Source organism: Prinia subflava, chromosome 33 (genome assembly GCF_021018805.1).
Source record: "Prinia subflava isolate CZ2003 ecotype Zambia chromosome 33, Cam_Psub_1.2, whole genome shotgun sequence".
In the NCBI taxonomy this organism is placed as follows: Eukaryota; Metazoa; Chordata; class Aves; order Passeriformes; family Cisticolidae; genus Prinia; species Prinia subflava.
The window spans coordinates 523,195-539,854 of record NC_086279.1 but is presented as its reverse complement, the minus strand read 5'-3'; positions in this window follow the sequence as shown (position 1 = coordinate 539,854).

Sequence of the window (16,660 nt, the reverse complement as noted above, 5' to 3'; positions counted from 1 at the left end):
CAAGAATGGCACCAGGAATACCGGACTTGGACTAGGAATGGGACCTGGAGTGGAGAATTGCACCGGGAATTGGGCTGGGAACCAATGGGAACCAATGGGGACAGGAAGTGGGAATAAGTACAGGTATTGGGAATGGGATGGGCACTCTAAACATGGACTGGGAATAGGGACAGTGGCCAGCAATGGGACTGGCAGTAGGGGACAGAACTGGGAATGGGACTGGGAATATGGGACAAGGACTGGGGATAATACTGGGAATGGGGACAGGGAGCAAGAATTGGATCTGGCATACCAGACTGGGACTGGGACAGGGAATATGGGACTGAGACCAGGAATGGGACCTGGAATGGAAAGAGAGACCAGGAATGGGACAGGGAATCGGGACAGGGCCTGGGGATGGGCACTGGGACCAGGAGTGGAGACAGGAACAAAGAATGGGGACAGGAACAGGGACCGTGAATGAGGACAGGGATTAGGAATGGGGACAGGGACCAGGAATGGGGAGAGGGAATGGAGAAGGGGATTGGGAATGGGACCTGGAATGTGGACAGGGACCAGTGTCCTGGTTTAGTGCAAATTTGTGAGGAAACCTCTGAATGGGTCCCTCTGGAAAGCAAACCCAAGCAGCCCCTCCCCCAACTGGTCCAGGAAAAAAATTCTTTTGAGAAAAGGGGAAAAAACTGTTTATTCAACAAGCAAAGTGCCCACAAGCACAAAAAGAATGAACAATATCAGACAACAGAACCTCGTGGTGTTGTTAGGAGAGATTCCAAAATTGAGAAAGACTTTGCCATGGGTGGCAGCTCAGGTTGTCCAGTCTCTTATCAGTCCCTCTGGGGCTGGAAAATGCCATCCTGGGCCCCAGTGGGTCACAGGTGTGAGCTCTGGGTGTTTCTCTGGGTTTTCAGTCCAGAACAGGTTGAAAGAGTTGCAAGAAAAAGAAAACAGTCCAGGGAAATTCTGTGGCTCAGCTAGCTAAAAGCCAATTAAAAACAAAGGAGAGCTCTCTCTGTCTCTCGCTGTCCATCCACAGACAACACAGTCCAGGAGCAGAATGCGGAGGAGTGAGTGCAGTTTCTGCAAACAAACCCTTGCGCTTCTTCTTCCACCCCCTTCACTCTTGGAACCAGTCTTAAAGGTGTAGAGCTTAATATCCAGCAAAACAGACAATTAGGGATAGAAGCATCACAAAGTCACCCCAGGACACAGTGGCAGTGACAGTGACAATGACAATTGCAGTACCACTCTGTGTCCCCAGGTCACGTTTGACTACTGCATTCACAGGGGGCGATTTCAGATCAGCCTGGCCACCCATGTGGCCCTCTGGAAGTGCTGCCACCCCTCGCTGCCCAGCAGAGGTGACAGTGGGTGCCAATGGGTGCCAATGGGTGCCAATGGGTAATAGTGGGCTGTGGGGGTGTCACTTGGAAGTGCCACCACCCCTCGCTGCCCAGTAGAGGTGACACTGGGTGATAACAGATGACAATGGGTGACGGGGCAAGGGGACAGGGTGCTGGGAAGCATAATGACAGGAGTGCAGGGGGACAGACTGCCAGGAAGACAGATTGACACGGTGGCAGGGGGACAGGATGACACAGCGAAAGATGCCTCACCACCCTCATGCCATGGACACAGGTGAGACCGGAGGTGTTTCCGACACGCCCCAACTGCGCTTCCTTTCCCCTCCCCCAGCTCCTCTAACCACTTGGGGACACCCCTGACACCCCCTTTGTCCCCCTGGGGTGCCCCTCTTTGGGAGGCACAGTGGCACTACAGGCCCCCCTCTCTGTGCTATCCCCCAGGTGGCACCTGTGCTTTTTGTCACCACCACCCCCCAATTTGTCACCTGCACCCCAGAGCAGGGGTTGGCCCACATCCTAGGGGGGGGGCGTTGACAACATTTTTGGGGTCACACCTGGCCACTTCCATCCCTCTGCTTTTGCCTGAGGATGCTGCACGACCCTGCACCCTCTGCACTGCTGTGGCTCCAGCATCCCCCAAGGAGACCTTGGGGACTCTCCCCGTGTGCTGGCCCTGGTCCTCTGTGGTACCTCCACTGCTGCACCCATGCTCAGCCCCAGTTCCTGTTGTAGCTTCCCGATGTGACCAGGCAGCAGTTTTAGTCACACTCTCATCTCTTCTTCCATCACCACAACCACCACAACATCCTCCTCCTCCGGTGAGGCTGCTTTTCCCACTAGGGACACACCGGTGACACCAGGGGGACATCATGGGTTACTTATTGAAGGGATTGTGGGATGACGGTGGCTCCTGGAGTCCCTCTGAAATGGCAGGTGGGGGACCCAGGATGTTGCAGGTGTCAGGTTGGGGGATAAGTGCTCATTTGTTGGAAGGTTGGGGTCTCCAGGATGGCTCCTGAAGTCCCCTCCCATCACTGAAAGGTCACCCCCCCAGCCTGTGCCTCAGTTTTCCCCTCACTCTGCAGGGACCACCCAGAACCGATGTTCTGGAATGGAGTTTATTTTGGAGGGGTTTTGGGGTTGTTACTGGTGCGATGGGCTGGTGGGCCAGTGGGTCGGGACAGGATGGTTCCAGGCTTGTGGTCATCTGGGCTGGGGGCTGGCCAGGCTGGGGGCCTGCAGGGCCAGGGACCGTCCAAATCAGAGTCAAGCTGGGATCCATTGTCTGGTGTCCGTGTGGACCAGTGTCCATCCTTGGGGGATCCATGGCTCTGGTGTCCATCTGGACCAGGATCCAACCTCTCCTGCCCTTGTCCGTCCCAGGCTCCCCAGCTGGGGCTACTCCTCACTTTGGAATGGACAAGACCCACGGTCAGTCCCAACATGACTCCAAACCCCCTCCCATCAACCCCACCAGGCCATCCGCTCCAAGCCGTGGTGCCACTGGTGTCCCCTGGAAGCCAGGTCAGCTCTGGATCTCCTGGAAGAGGAGATCCACATTTCCAGGCCAGGGAATTGAGGGCATCCAGGATGTCAAGAACCGGGTCTATGTGACGTGGGGGACAGCTGGGGACATGGCTGGGAGCACGCCTGGGAAGACAGGGGGGAGGATGAGGGGTGTGAAGGAGTGGGGAGGGGATTGGAGGGCGGGCGATGCACCCAGAAATGTTCCAAAAGCAAGGGGAGGGCACTCAAAACTGGAGAAAATATGGAAAATAAGAAAGGACTACAAATAGGGAAGAAGAGACAAAAAATAGGGAGAAGAGGCCTAAAAGAGGGGGAAAGGATCCAAAATGGGGGAAGAAGGAGCCAAAATCAGAGGACAAAGGTTATCGTGGGATGTCATTGTGTGTCCCAGGGTGTTGTGGCATTTCCATACCTGTGCCGGGACGGGCGCAGGCGCTCGGCACCAGAAGCAGCCACAGGAACATCCTGAGGGACACGGTGACACCCTGTAGGACACAGGGAAACCCTGCAGGACACAGGGAAACCCTGCAGGACACAGGGAATCCCTGCAGGACATGGGTCCGGAACCTCGGGGACTTTGGCCCCACCGAGGGCGGCGGACAGGAACATGGGAGGAGGGACGGGGACACACGGAAGGGGACAAGGACACATAAGGGAGATGGTGACAGGAAGACACAGAGCAAGACAGGGACACACGGAGGGGATGGGGACACAGAGTAGGGGAGAAAGGGAGACATGGGGAGGAGCTGGGGACATATGGAGGGGAAGGGACACGATGCCTCCAGGACACACGTTAGGGGACAATGTCACCACACCTGTGAGGATGCTTCCACCAGGACGGCTCTGATCACACCCAGTGTGGGGCCATGTGGCCCTCTGGGTGACACTGACCATTGCCCTGTCCCCTGAGGTGGCTGGGGTGAGCCCCGTGGCTCTGGGACAACCTGGTGGCTGTCACTCCCTTCTGTTCCCAGATGTTCCCAGCTGAACAAGTTCTGTGTCCCGCGCTGGTGGGGGGTGACATTTGGCTGGGACACCACTGTGGTGACAGTGGGGATGAGGTGGCAGCAACTGCATCAGGCAGCATTCATCCATGGCTGAGATCAAGGTGCTGGTGGCACTGTTCTGGCACACTGTGCTGGCATTGATGCTCTCCCAGTTCATGTCCCCATGCATGTCCCCATTGTCCCCAACCATGTCCATATCTGCCCATGGCACCAGCCATGTCTGTGTCCCCATCCATGTCCCCCATGTCCTCTCATGGCCTCACTCATGTCATTGTCCCCCACATCCCCATCCATGCCTTAGTTCAACATCTTTATTTTTACACCAGTTTAAAGACTTTCAAAAGGATGAACAGAAACCTTTTTGTTTCAAGGCCAAAACAAAAGGATTTATATTTCCCTGCAGGCAGAGCATCCACATGCTTGGGTGGGTGGGAAAAACCTTTTTTAGAAGGTTTCCATGCTTTCTTAGAGGGTCTCCACAATCGTGGGTTTGGACCCAGTGTGTCCCTATTTGCTGTGGAAGATGCCCATAGGCCAGAGAGAATTGAAACAATGGAATAATGTTGGAAAAGACCTCCAAGGCCATCTGGCGTTGCTTGATGTCATCAGAAGACACAAAAAGTGAGATTTTTCTGGGGTCAGAAGTCAACAAATGCGCTCTCCACAACGGATTTCTAATGTTGGTCTGTTAATGTGTCCAGGTGTCCACGGGGACCCAGGAGGATGTGGAGCCCCCAGTCAGGTGTGTTCCCAACACGGATCCGAGGCACTACGGATCACCGGGGCTCTGCCCACCGGGGGTCACTGGGGATCATCCAGCACAGATCCTCTCATGGCATTGTTGCTGTGAGCCTCGCCACAAAAAGACACACGGAGCCGGAGTTTGGGGAGATCAGAGCAGCAGGAGGGAGAATCCTCCTGCTTTGTTTATTACTTCCTGTTATATACTTCTAGCAAGGTGACCATGGAGTGGTGAGTGGGCATTCCCACCTGTCACCCACATTGGTCAAGGAGGCTGTCATTCAACCTCCCCTTCTCTTGGGGAAGGAATTCGAAACAATGACAATATTTACAAAACACGATCTCCTGTTTACATGAATGAGCATGAGAAGGTGCACACTTGTACTTTAGTATGAACGCTCAGTAAACTAGGAAAATCTCATGGTGACAAGGATGCATGCTGGTGAAAACTGGGATATACTGGGAGTGACTGGGATAATCCTGGGGGCAAGTGAACCATGCTGAGGTAATTGGGAGTGTCTGGGAATGAGTATGGACATACTGAGGGCAACTGGGATATACTGGGAGTGTTCTTAACCATACTGGGGGAGACTGGGAACATACTGGGAGCGCCTGGGATTAACTGGGATTTACAGAGCCTTCACTGGGGACAACTGGAAGTGATTCCCCCTTTCCCCCCAGTCCTCCCTCGGGCACTGTCACACCTGCCTGGAGCAGCGCAATGGCTCCAGCTCTGGGGCTGGGGGGACAAGGGGGGAGTGGGACCCCCGGCCCCGGGACCCTGAACTGCCATTCCTGGCACCAGGACCCCCCTGCTCCCCTTATCCTGCACAGGGACCCCCTTGAATCCCCTATTTCTGGACATCAGGACCCCCTGCTCCGCTTTTCCTGGCCATCCCCTCTGGGAATACACAAGACAGAGAGTCAAACAGACTTGATTAGCATATCTGGTTTGATAACCAAGATGCCATGGCAAGAACAAACAGAACTGTGAAAATTACAAGAGATGGGATTACACCTGCTTACGGGAAGAGAGAAGATTCAGTCAACTTCTGCAAGCAAAGAGTTGTTGTAAAATGCATGAGTTTTCTGTGTGATTTTTAACCTGATTATTGTAGTAGAAATGATTAACCTGTCTGAAATAGTATATAAGCTTTTAGAAAACCTGAGTAAAATCGAATTCTGATCACCGAATCAGTCTTCCCGTCTCTCATCAATCGCCAATAATTGGTGCCCCGTGTGAGGAGAAGAACCGGCGGTCTGCTGGCAATTGGCGACGCCCCTAGAACTGATCGTGGCGGTGAAAGAACCGTGTTTGGGCCTACAATCATCTGTACGCCGGACGTGACAGGTGAGCCAGGGGAACTCAAGGTATGGGACAGGTCATGTCCGACGGAAGAGACGTTAAGAAAACCATCCAGCGCTTGCTGAGCAAGCATGGATCCCCCATTCTTAAGCAGGACCTTAAGTCGCTCCTACGATGGGTGTCACGCATGTTCCCCGATACCACCCCTTCCTCTGTTCTTACTCTCCGCTACTGGGACAAGGTCGGCGTAAAGCTCTACGACCTGGCTACGCTGCCTGGCCACGAGCCAGAGCTGCGCCTGCTTCCTGCATGGAGGGCGGTCATGGAAGCGGTTAAAAAAGAGGGGGGGAGCGAGGCAGCCTGCGAGGCTACCGCGGAGACGGCCCCGGAGGCCGTGCCAGACCGAAACCTGCCCAGGTCCCGCTCCCCGTCCCCCGTCCGCACCCCCTCCCCGACGAACGCCAAAGATAAAGCCCAGCCGCCAGCTGCACCCCCACCGGGATCCCACCAGCGACCACAGAGCTGCCGAACACTGATCGCTTATGGGGACTCTGACTTTAACAGTGACGGGGAGTCTTTTGATCCCGGCCCCGAAAATGATCCGGACTGACTCGCTTCAAATATGCATAACAATTGGTTACAGATAAAAAAGAAAGCCCTTAAAGACAGAGACCTTGCCTTTATTTCGCTAATCAATGCCTCTTCAAGTTTCACCAAATGGCCAGCTTTTACAGCAAATCATCTCACAGCGCGAGATGGCGACGCGTGAAGACACAAGTCCCACAGCCAACCCAGCAACTGCCACAGCCAGAGCCAACCTTCAGCTTCCAGCCAGCGCAGGCCCTGCCCGCCAGACCATCTCCGACCTACAGCCAGCAACCCCAGGGAGCGCCAGATTGGACATTTCAACCCGTGATACAGTAACGTTGACCAATTCCTCAGTGTTTTGTCTCCCCACAGGAATTTACAGACCTTTGCTACCAGGTCACCATGCTTTGCTTTTAGGTAGATCTTCTACCTCAGTAACAAGATTATTTGTTTTGCCAGGAGTTATTGATTCTGACACGGTTAGGGAAATAAAAATCATGGCTTGGACCCCACAGCCCCCCTGCGTGGTCCCAGCAGAGACCAAAATAGCCCAGCTTGTACCTTTTCCAGCAGCCCCCTTATCCACACCCCCGATAGCTAATCAGAGGGGAAGCGGGTTTAGTTCAACGGGGGTACCACAAATTTTTTGGACCCAGCGCATAACTCCTGAACGTCCTACGTGCAGGTGTAAAGTGTCTCTGAGAGGTAAAGAGTTAATTTTAACCGGACTGATTGACACGGGCGCAGATATCAGTCTTATCTCCCAAAATCAATGGCCTAATGATTAGCCATTAATGCCTGTCCCCCAGGTCCTCTCAGGGGTGGGTGGAAACAGTCAAAGCTATCAAAGCCAACACCTGGTACAGATCACAGGGCCTGAAGGCAGGGTAGCAACTGTCAGGCCTTATGTGTTGTCTGCGCCGCTGATTTTATGGGGGAGAGATGTTTTGTCTCAATGGGGAATTTTCATGCAGTCAAATTTTGTATAAGAGTCATTGGAGCGCGCGAGACCCCCAAACTGACTTGGAAATCCTCTGATCCAGTTTGGGTAGACCAATGGCCCATGTCATTAGAAAAACTGCGCATTTTACAAGAACTTGTAAAGGTACAGCTGGAAAAGGGACACATAGTCCCATCTAATAGCCCTTGGAATTCACCAGTGTTTGTAATCAAAAAGCAGTCTGGGGGGTGGAGGCTATTGCATGACTTGAGGAAAATAAACGAGGTAATTGAGGGAATGGGGCCCCTACAGCCAGGCCTCCCTTCCCCTTCTATGATTCCTAGAAATTAGCATTTAACAGTAATTGATTTAAAAGATTGTTTTTTTGACATTCCTCTGCATCGAGATGATGCACCCAAATTTAGCTTTTCTGTGCCGAGCATTAATATGCAGGCACCTCTAAATCGATATCATTGGTTATCACTTCCCCAAAGAATGTGAAATAGCCCAATTTTGTGTCAGTGGTACGTGGCAAAAACCCTGAGCCCGATACGGGAACAAATGCCTGATGTTCTCTTTTATCATTATATAGATGACATTCTTATTTCTGCAGAAACCGTGGGTCATATGGAGGAAGCAGTGCAGGCTGTCTGCCAAGCTGTTACCTCAGCAAGCCTCACCATTGCTTCTGAAAAGGTTCAAAAGACATCTCCCTAGAAATATTTAGGCTGGCGAATAAGCATGCATTCTATTTCTGCACAACCCTTGCAAATCTCAACTGAAATCAAAACTTTACATGATGCACAGAAGTTGCTAAGAACAATAAATTGGGTCCGTCCCTTGCTTGGAATTTCAAATGCAGATTTAGAGCCATTGTTTGCCCTCCTGGGAGGAGAGCCTAACCTCTTATCACCCAGACACTTAAACAAAGAAGCACAAATTGCGCTTCAAAAGGTAGCTGATGCTATCTCTCAAAGGCAATCAGCTAGGTGAGCTCCAGAGTTGCCTTTGTGGCTAATTATTCTGAATCCTAATAAACAGCCTTATGCATTAATATTTCAGTGGGACTCAGAAAAACCAGATCCTCTTCTAATTATCGAATGGGTCTTTTTGCCTAACAATATGCCCAAGACTATTTCCATGCAAGATGAACTTATAGCCATGTTGATTGTCAAGGCTCGGCAAAGACTGACCTCTTTGGCTGGGAAAAATTTTGATATTATCTATCTACCTCTCACAATGTTTTATTTGAATTAGTTGCTACAGATGTCTGAAAAATTGCAAATTGCTTTAACAAATTACCCAGGGCAGATATCTATCCATCCGCCTAAACACAAATTATTAAGTTCGTCTTTTAATTTAATCCCCAAGCCAAAGAGAAGTGAGACTCCCTTGCAAGCTATGACAATATTCACAGATGAGTCTGGGAAAACCCGTAAATCAGTGATTGTATAGAGGGACCCTGAAACTGGAACTTGGCAATCTGATATTGCTGTGGTTGAAGGGTCTCCACAAATAGTGGAATTAGCTGCTGTTGTCAGAGTGTTTCAGAAATTCAGCACACCTTTTAATCTGATTACTGACTCCGCATATGTTTCAGGTATTGTACAGAGAGCAGAGAATTCTGTTTTGAAAAATGTTAAAAATGACATTCTTTTTTCCTGGTTAAAACTGCTGGTCTCTCTGTTAGACCAGAAGACGGCTCCTTACTTTGTGATGCATATCAGGTCACATTCCAATCTACCGAGTTTTCTCACTGAAGGTAATGCCCAAGCAGATTTGTTAACCTTATCAGTGCAGCATGTTTTGCCTAACAAAATAGAGCAAGCTAAACTGAGTCACTCCTTTTTTCACCAAAATGCTGGGGCTTTAGTAAGACTTTTTAAATTAACTCCAGCACAAGCCTCTAATATCATTTCTATATGCCCTGACTGTCAGCGTTGCACACTTCCTAATGTGAACACAAGAGTCAACCCAAGAGGTCTACAGAGCCTACAAATTTGGCAGACAGATGTGACACACATTCCTAAATTCAGCCGCTTGAAATTCGTGCATGCTTCTATTGATACCTTTTCAAGTGCTCTGTTTGCCTCAGCTCACACAGGAGAGACAGGGAAAGACGCCTGCCGTCATTTCGCTGCTGCCTTTGCCACCTTAAGAATTCCGCAACAGATTAAGACAGATAATAGACCCGCATATATTTCCCGTAAAGTTGCAAACTTCTTCTCATTATGGGGTATCACCCACGAAAGGGGCATAGCTCACTCACCCACAAGACAATCAATTATAGAACGAGCCCATTGCTCTCTCAAACGTCTTCTGTTACAACAAAAAGGGGGAGCCCAGGATACTCCTGCGGAAAGATTATGCAAAGCCTTGTATGTCTTTAATTTCTTGAATTGTTCAATGACAGACTTAAATCCCCCTATGACTAGGCATTTTACATCATCCACATCGCTTTCCTGCAAAGAGAAACCACCAGTACTAATCCGTGACCCAGAATCTGGTAAAATCCTTGGCCCTTACCCTTTGATCACCTGGGGAAGGGGCTATGCTTGTATCTCCTCAGAAAAAGGACCCCGCTGGATTCCGGCAAAAAACGTGAAGCCGTTCCGAAAACCTCTACCGACAGCTGACGGAGGCCAAGACGCCACCGCCACCAAGCCCCCGAGAGAAGAGGAGGAGGAGGAACCCCACTCAGACTGCAGTTGATGACATCCTTTGTTCTATCGAGAAAGGAAACTGTGAACTTTTGGGTTTGATGTCTGTGTGAAGGGTGTGGGAATTGGTGATATCACAGAGCCCTTTTTGGCAAAAGCATTCAGCAGCTAAAAGATAGTGTATTTAAATTAAAGGTAGAATCTAGATCTTAGCTAGATAACTTGTTTAGTGGCTGGGGTTTGACACCCTGGCTAAAAGATTTTCTTAGGATAGGAATGCATGTAATGATTTTAATAATAATTGTATTAGTTATGATACCTTGCTTGCTTCAATGTGTGCAGAGATTAGTTAATAAAGCCATCAAGGGGGTATTCTTAGTTAATACAGAAGGGGGAGATCTGGGAATACACAAGACAGAGAGTCAAACAGACTTGATTAGCATATCTGGTTTGATAACCAAGATGCCATGGCAAGAACAAATAGAACTGTGAAAATTACAAGAGATGGGATTACACCTGCTTACGGGAAGAGAGAAGATTCAGTCAACTTCTGCAAGCAAAGAGTTGTTGTAAAATGCATGAGTTTTCTGTGTGATTTTTAACCTGATTATTGTAGTAGAAATGATTAACCTGTCTGAAATAGTATATAAGCTTTTAGAAAACCTGAGTAAAATCGAATTCTGATCACCGAATCAGTCTTCCCGTCTCTCATCAATCGCCAATAATCCCCTGTCTCCCAGCCTCCAGAGTTCCCTTGTGCTAGACCCTGGGACACCATGAAATGCCTTGGACCCCCATTCCTGCCTTTCCCAGCCCCTCCTTTCTGCAAAACCAGAGACCCCCTGAACTCCCCCTCCCCAAACATCCTGGGTGTCCCCACCCTAGTGCCCCCTTTTCTGAGAAATCCTGGACTCTCCTTTCCTGGGCACCAGGACCCCCTGGGACTCCCTTCTACATCTCCAAGACACTCTTTTACCCCTTTGCCCACCACTGACACCCCCCTGCGCCCCTTATCCAGCACCAACACAACCTTTTCCTGGCCACCCCACCTTTCCCAGCCCCCAGACCCATCCTTTTCTATGACCCTGGAACCCCTGGGCTGCCATCCTGCATTTCCCAGCCCCCAGATCCTCCTTTCCTCACACTGAGGAGCCCTGGCACCCCTTTCGTGAGCACAGGATTCCCTGGACACCCCATCCCACTTCTCCCAGTTCCTTAACCCCCTTTCCCTGAGTCTGAGCCCCTGAACCTCCTTCCCAGCTCTCCCAGCTCTACAAGTCCCCCTTTTCCTTGACCAGTTGAGCCCCCTGGATCCCCAAATTCTCACTTTCACATCCCCACCCCAACTCCTCCAAATCTCTGTGTCCCCCCAGTTCTCCACTCCCTGCAGGACCTGGAAGTGGCACAGTGAGAGCCCAGCCCAGGGGTCCCCCAGTCCTTGACTGTGGGGGACATGGATGGGAACCCCTGTGAGCGCTGGGACAGCGAGCGGGGCTGGCTGGAGCTGCAGAGAGCGGGGATGGCAGCGGGAGCTGAGCTGGGACATTGGGATAGGCAGAGCTGGGATATTGGGATAGCCAGAGCTGGGATATTGGGATAGGCAGAGCCGGCTCAGGGAGAGGAACCAGCATGAGGCTCACAGTGACCTGGAGATGGGACTGGTACAACCAGAGCAGGGGGAGTGGAGGGAGCCAGGGGCTGGGCTGGGATCTGTGGGGCTGGGAGAATCTGTGGGAGTGGGATGGGATCTCTGGGCAGGAATGAGAATCCAGGGAGCTGCAAGGGGCTCTGTGGGGCTGGGACACGACTCCATGGGTTCGTTCTGTCCTCGTTCCCAGGTCTCCACATGGTTCACGTGGTTTCCAGCTGCACCCTCCTGTCCAAGGGAGTGTCCATGGATCCCACCAGTACAGGTGCAATGGGTGGGATTTGATCTCCTTCCAGCTGGGATCCGGGAGCTTTGCAGTGTCCGACGGTGCCACCTGGATCACCCAGAGGTGCTGGGAATGCAAAGGGATCATGGTGGAGCAGATGAAGCATTAGCTGGGACACATCTGTGTGGAAGAGCTCCCAAAATACATCAGCTGTGGTCAGGAGGCTCTGGAGCACCAAGGTGGGTGTGGGAGGGGGAAGAGAATTCCTCTGGGAGAGTGGAATTCAGGAAGGGGGACTTGGGAATGCAGAAATTGCCATGGAATTTCCATGGCCAGATCTCACTTTCATCCCAGTCAGGGGAGAATTCCATGGATGGACACCCCCAACCCACTGCCATGGGAATTCCACTGGGAAATGATTTGAATTGATGACCAATCAAATGCCAGCAGTTGTCTAATTAGCAAATTTGCACTGCTAAAACAAATCTTTGGGTGGCTTTAACTGAAGGACCAGGCTTAGACAACATCTGTTTTTCCTATAGAACCCAAGGAAAGACATTTTTCACCTGTTTAGTTTGCATGCCAGTAGATGCTTGGCCAATTCCAGTCACCTTCCCCAGGCACCTTCTGAACCTGAAGAATTAGACATCCATGGCCCTGTAAACATCACCTTTTGTGCCAAATGTAGCTATAGAGAGAGAAATCAATCTTCAGTCAAGGATGTTTCTCCCTAGCACTCCACGGAGTGCTAAGCCCAGCAAAGCAAAGCTGTCAAAGCTGTTTTCATGGTTCAAACATGTTTCGAACAAAGAGGGGGAAATGTTGGAACCCTGGGAATTTGGAATTTCAGGCTTTCTGTGCTAAAAGGCACTGACCCTCAAGCAAGCACTACATTTGACCTGAGGCTGTGGAACAGGCTTCCCAAATGGAGTGATAGCTCTGGGATTATGAGTGTGCAGTTTGAATAGAATTGTGTGATACCACAGGGGGGAGAATTTAGAGTTTAAGTATAAAGTTGTATATATAAGGTAATATGGAGAATTTAGGATGTAGGCTATGTTCTTCTTTATTCACCTTCTTCTTCATGGTTTTGGGTGGTTTTATTTTTAATTGGGTGAAAAGATCCACATTGCAGATATTTGGTATTTGGTTATTGGGTTAAAAGTATAAATAATACAGGTGTCATCTCGTTATTGGATAAATAGCGCTTAAAAGACCTTGGAAAGAGTTAGAGAGACAGCCATTTTTCACTTGTTAGTAGAGCTGACGGTTCCTGGGGCTGTAACATAGATAAGAATTAATAAACATCTGAGTCTGAACACGAGCTCCATCTCCCGAGTATTAATCCTGGCTCTAACAGAAGATAACAAATCCACCAGCACTGAAATGAGAAGCAATCCCTGCTGGGATTCCATGGGACACAAATCCCAAGGGGCCAGGGGAGTGCCCTGTCCCTGCCCTGTCCCTGCCCTGAGCCCAGCACGAGCCTTTCCTTGGGTGTTCTCTGCCCTGCCCAGGGCAGGAGGGCACTGCCAGAGCGGCTTTGGTGGCCCCGGGCACCCGGCCGGGCTCCAGCCCCTGCAGGGGCTCCTTGGGAATGTCCAAGAGCAAAGCTTCAAGCAAACAACAGTTTCTGGAGGGGCTTCTCCCCCTTGGCCTGTGCTGGGAGCCCAAGGGCAACAGCCCGGGCACAAGAGCCCAAAATGCTGGAGCTCAGTGTCCCTGGGCCAGGCCGTGTTCCCTGGCTGTGCCCTGTCCCTCAGCTGTCCCCTGTCCCTCAGCTCTGTGTGGCCGGGGCTGGCAGCAGGACCCTGGGTAGCCCTGGGGGAGAAAACCCTGAGCCCCAGCTGGGCCAGTTTCTCCCAGGGGGGCCCAGGTCACTCCCAGCATGGGCCCTTGTGGCTCCCATTCACCCCCAGTACGGTTCCCACTGCTCCCAGTACAGTTACAGCCATTCTCAGCATGGTTCCAGTCAGCCCCAGTATGATCCCATTCGCTGCTGCTGTGGCTCCAGTCCTTCCCAATATGGACCCTGTCACTCTCAGTATGGTACTATTTGCCCCCAGCATGGTCCCAGTTGCTCCCAGTCACTCAGTATGGTTCCAGTCACTCCCAGAAATTCACAGTATTATTCCAGTAACTTTATGGTTCCTCTGTGATCCCAGTCACTCCTGGTCTCTCCCAGTTGCCCTCAGTGTGCTTCCACTCCCTCCCAGTAGCCTCCAACATGATTCCAGTTGCTGCCTGTCTATCCCAGTTGACCCAAGATGGTCCCACTTGCCCTCAGCATGCTCCTACTCACTTCCAGTATGATCCCAGAATGACCCCAGTCACCCTCAGTGTGGTTCCAGTTGCTCCCAATACGATCTCAATTGTCCCCAGCATGGTCCCATTTCCTCCCAGTGTGATCCCAGTTGCCTCTAGCACAGACCCAGTCACTCCCAGTAGGATCGAACTCCTATGTCATGATGCCAGTTGCTCCCAGCATGGTCCTAGTTGCTCCCAGTTCCTCCCACTCTGATCCCAGTTGCTCCCAGTTACCCCTAGCAGAGACCCAGTCATTCCAAGTATCATCCCAATATGAGCCCAGTAGAATGCCAGTCTCCCCCAGCATGGTCCCAGTCAATCCCAGTTGTTCCCAGTGTGTTCCCAGTCACCCCCAGTATGGTCACAGACACTCCCAGTATATCCCAGTTATCATCAGCATGTCTGCAGTCATTGACAGTCACAGCCACATGTCCCCTTAAGGTTCCAGTTTCCACCAGTATGACCCCAGTCACTCTCAGGCAATCCCAGTGTCTTCCACTATGATCCCTGTTGTGCCACTTCTGGTCCTGCTGGGTCCCAGTGTGCTCTGAACCCAGTGGGTCCCAGTCCTGGGCCCGGTGTATCCCAGTGTCCCAGTCCATCCTATCCTGTCCCAGTCTATCCCGGTCCCTTCCCAGCAGCCGCCGCCCTTTCCCGGATCCTGCTCCTCCCGCCCCCGGAGCTGCCGCCGGACGCCCCCCCAAGACGCTGCTGGGGCTCGGGGGCTTCGTCTTGGGCTTCGGGTGCCGGGGCTGGGGCTCGGCCTCCGCTGCGGGAGAAGGTGAGGGGGGGTCCCCGGGGGCGTGTCCCCCCCTCGGAGCGCGTGTGACTCCCCCATGTCCCCCCAGGCCGGGGTCACCCCCTTTTCTCTCCCCACAGCTCCTGACCCAGCTCCTGCTCCCCCCGGGACGGGCTTTGGTGAGCCCCCCTGAGACCCCTGGAATCCCCATTCCTGGGCTCCGGGACCCCCTGCACCCCCTTTCCCGGGGATCCTCCTCGCCCAGCCCCTGCACCCCCCGTTTCTGTCACCCCGGGGACCCCCGGACCCCCATTCCCGCCCAGCCCGGGCCACCGCTCCCCCAGGCCTCCCTTTCCTGGGAAAGCCGAGCTGGGCACGGGGCTCTGCAGCCGCTCGGGGATTGATGATCACCCGAAGGAAAGGGAGAGCACAGGACAGAGCGAGAGCAGGAGATTGGCAATCAGGGATGGCAGTCCCAGCGCCCAGTCTTGCTCCGCCGGGGCCGGGAGCCGCAGCCGCAGGAGAAAATGGATCGGCGGCTGGCGGTGCTTGCCGGGCTTTGGGCCGAAGGCAGCGGGTTCCAGGCTGGCTTTGAGCGCAGGCCCCGGGAGTTGAGCACAGCCCGGCGCGGGGGTCCCGCAGTGCGTGGCCGAGGAGGGTCCCGGGGGATGCCAGGAGGGGATCCCGGGGAATTCCCTGGAATTCCGCCCGGCCCTCCGCCCGCGCTCCCTCGGGCATTTTCGCTTCCGCCTTCCCCGCCCTGCCCTGCGGAGATCTGCCCGGCGACCGTTGACGACACAGAAGACGCGCGCTGCCATTGGCGGGCAGGAAAGAGCGGCGCCAATGGCGGGGCCGGAGGAGGCCCTGGGGGCGGGACCGGTGCTGTGGGCGGGGCCGCAGCGGAGCAGCGCGATGGCTCCAGTGCTGGGGCCGGGGCCGCTCCCGGGGCCCCGGGGGGCCGGCGAGAGGTTAGGGGGGCGCCCGGTACCGGGACTATTTATTCGCTCATTCCGAAACACCGAAAGGCCCTTAAACCCCCATCCGGGGCTGCGCGATACCCCCGAACACCTATTCCCGGGCGCGGGTTCCACTCTGTACACCCTAATCCGGCACCAACAACCACTGCATCCCTTTCCCGGCCATCTCCCCTATCCCAACCCTCTGAGCCCCCTTTTTCTTGCTTATTCCTGCCTTTCTCATCACCCAGCCCTTCCTTTCCTCAACACTGAGGACATCCGGGACCTCTATTCCCAGCCATCCCGGGCTTCCCCCCTTGTGCTGGGAGTGGGGACACCGGGGACCTTTGGAGCTCCTGTTCCTGGATACAGGGAACACCCCTTAACCCCACCCATTCCACCTCTACCCCTTCCAAAGCCTCTCTATTTCTCCCTCCTGCAATCCCCAAACCCCCTTCCCAGTTCTCCCAGTTTTCCCCATTCCCTTTTTCTTCCACCCGTGATCCCCCAGTTCCCCCAAATCTCCGTGTCCCCCCAGTTCTCCTCTCGCTGCGCTCCCTGCCCGTGGCGCTGCCGGAGCCCGGCCCGGGCTTCTCCCGTTGGTGTCCGTGGGCTCCCTGGATGGGATCCCCTTCCAGCGCCGCCACAGCCGGG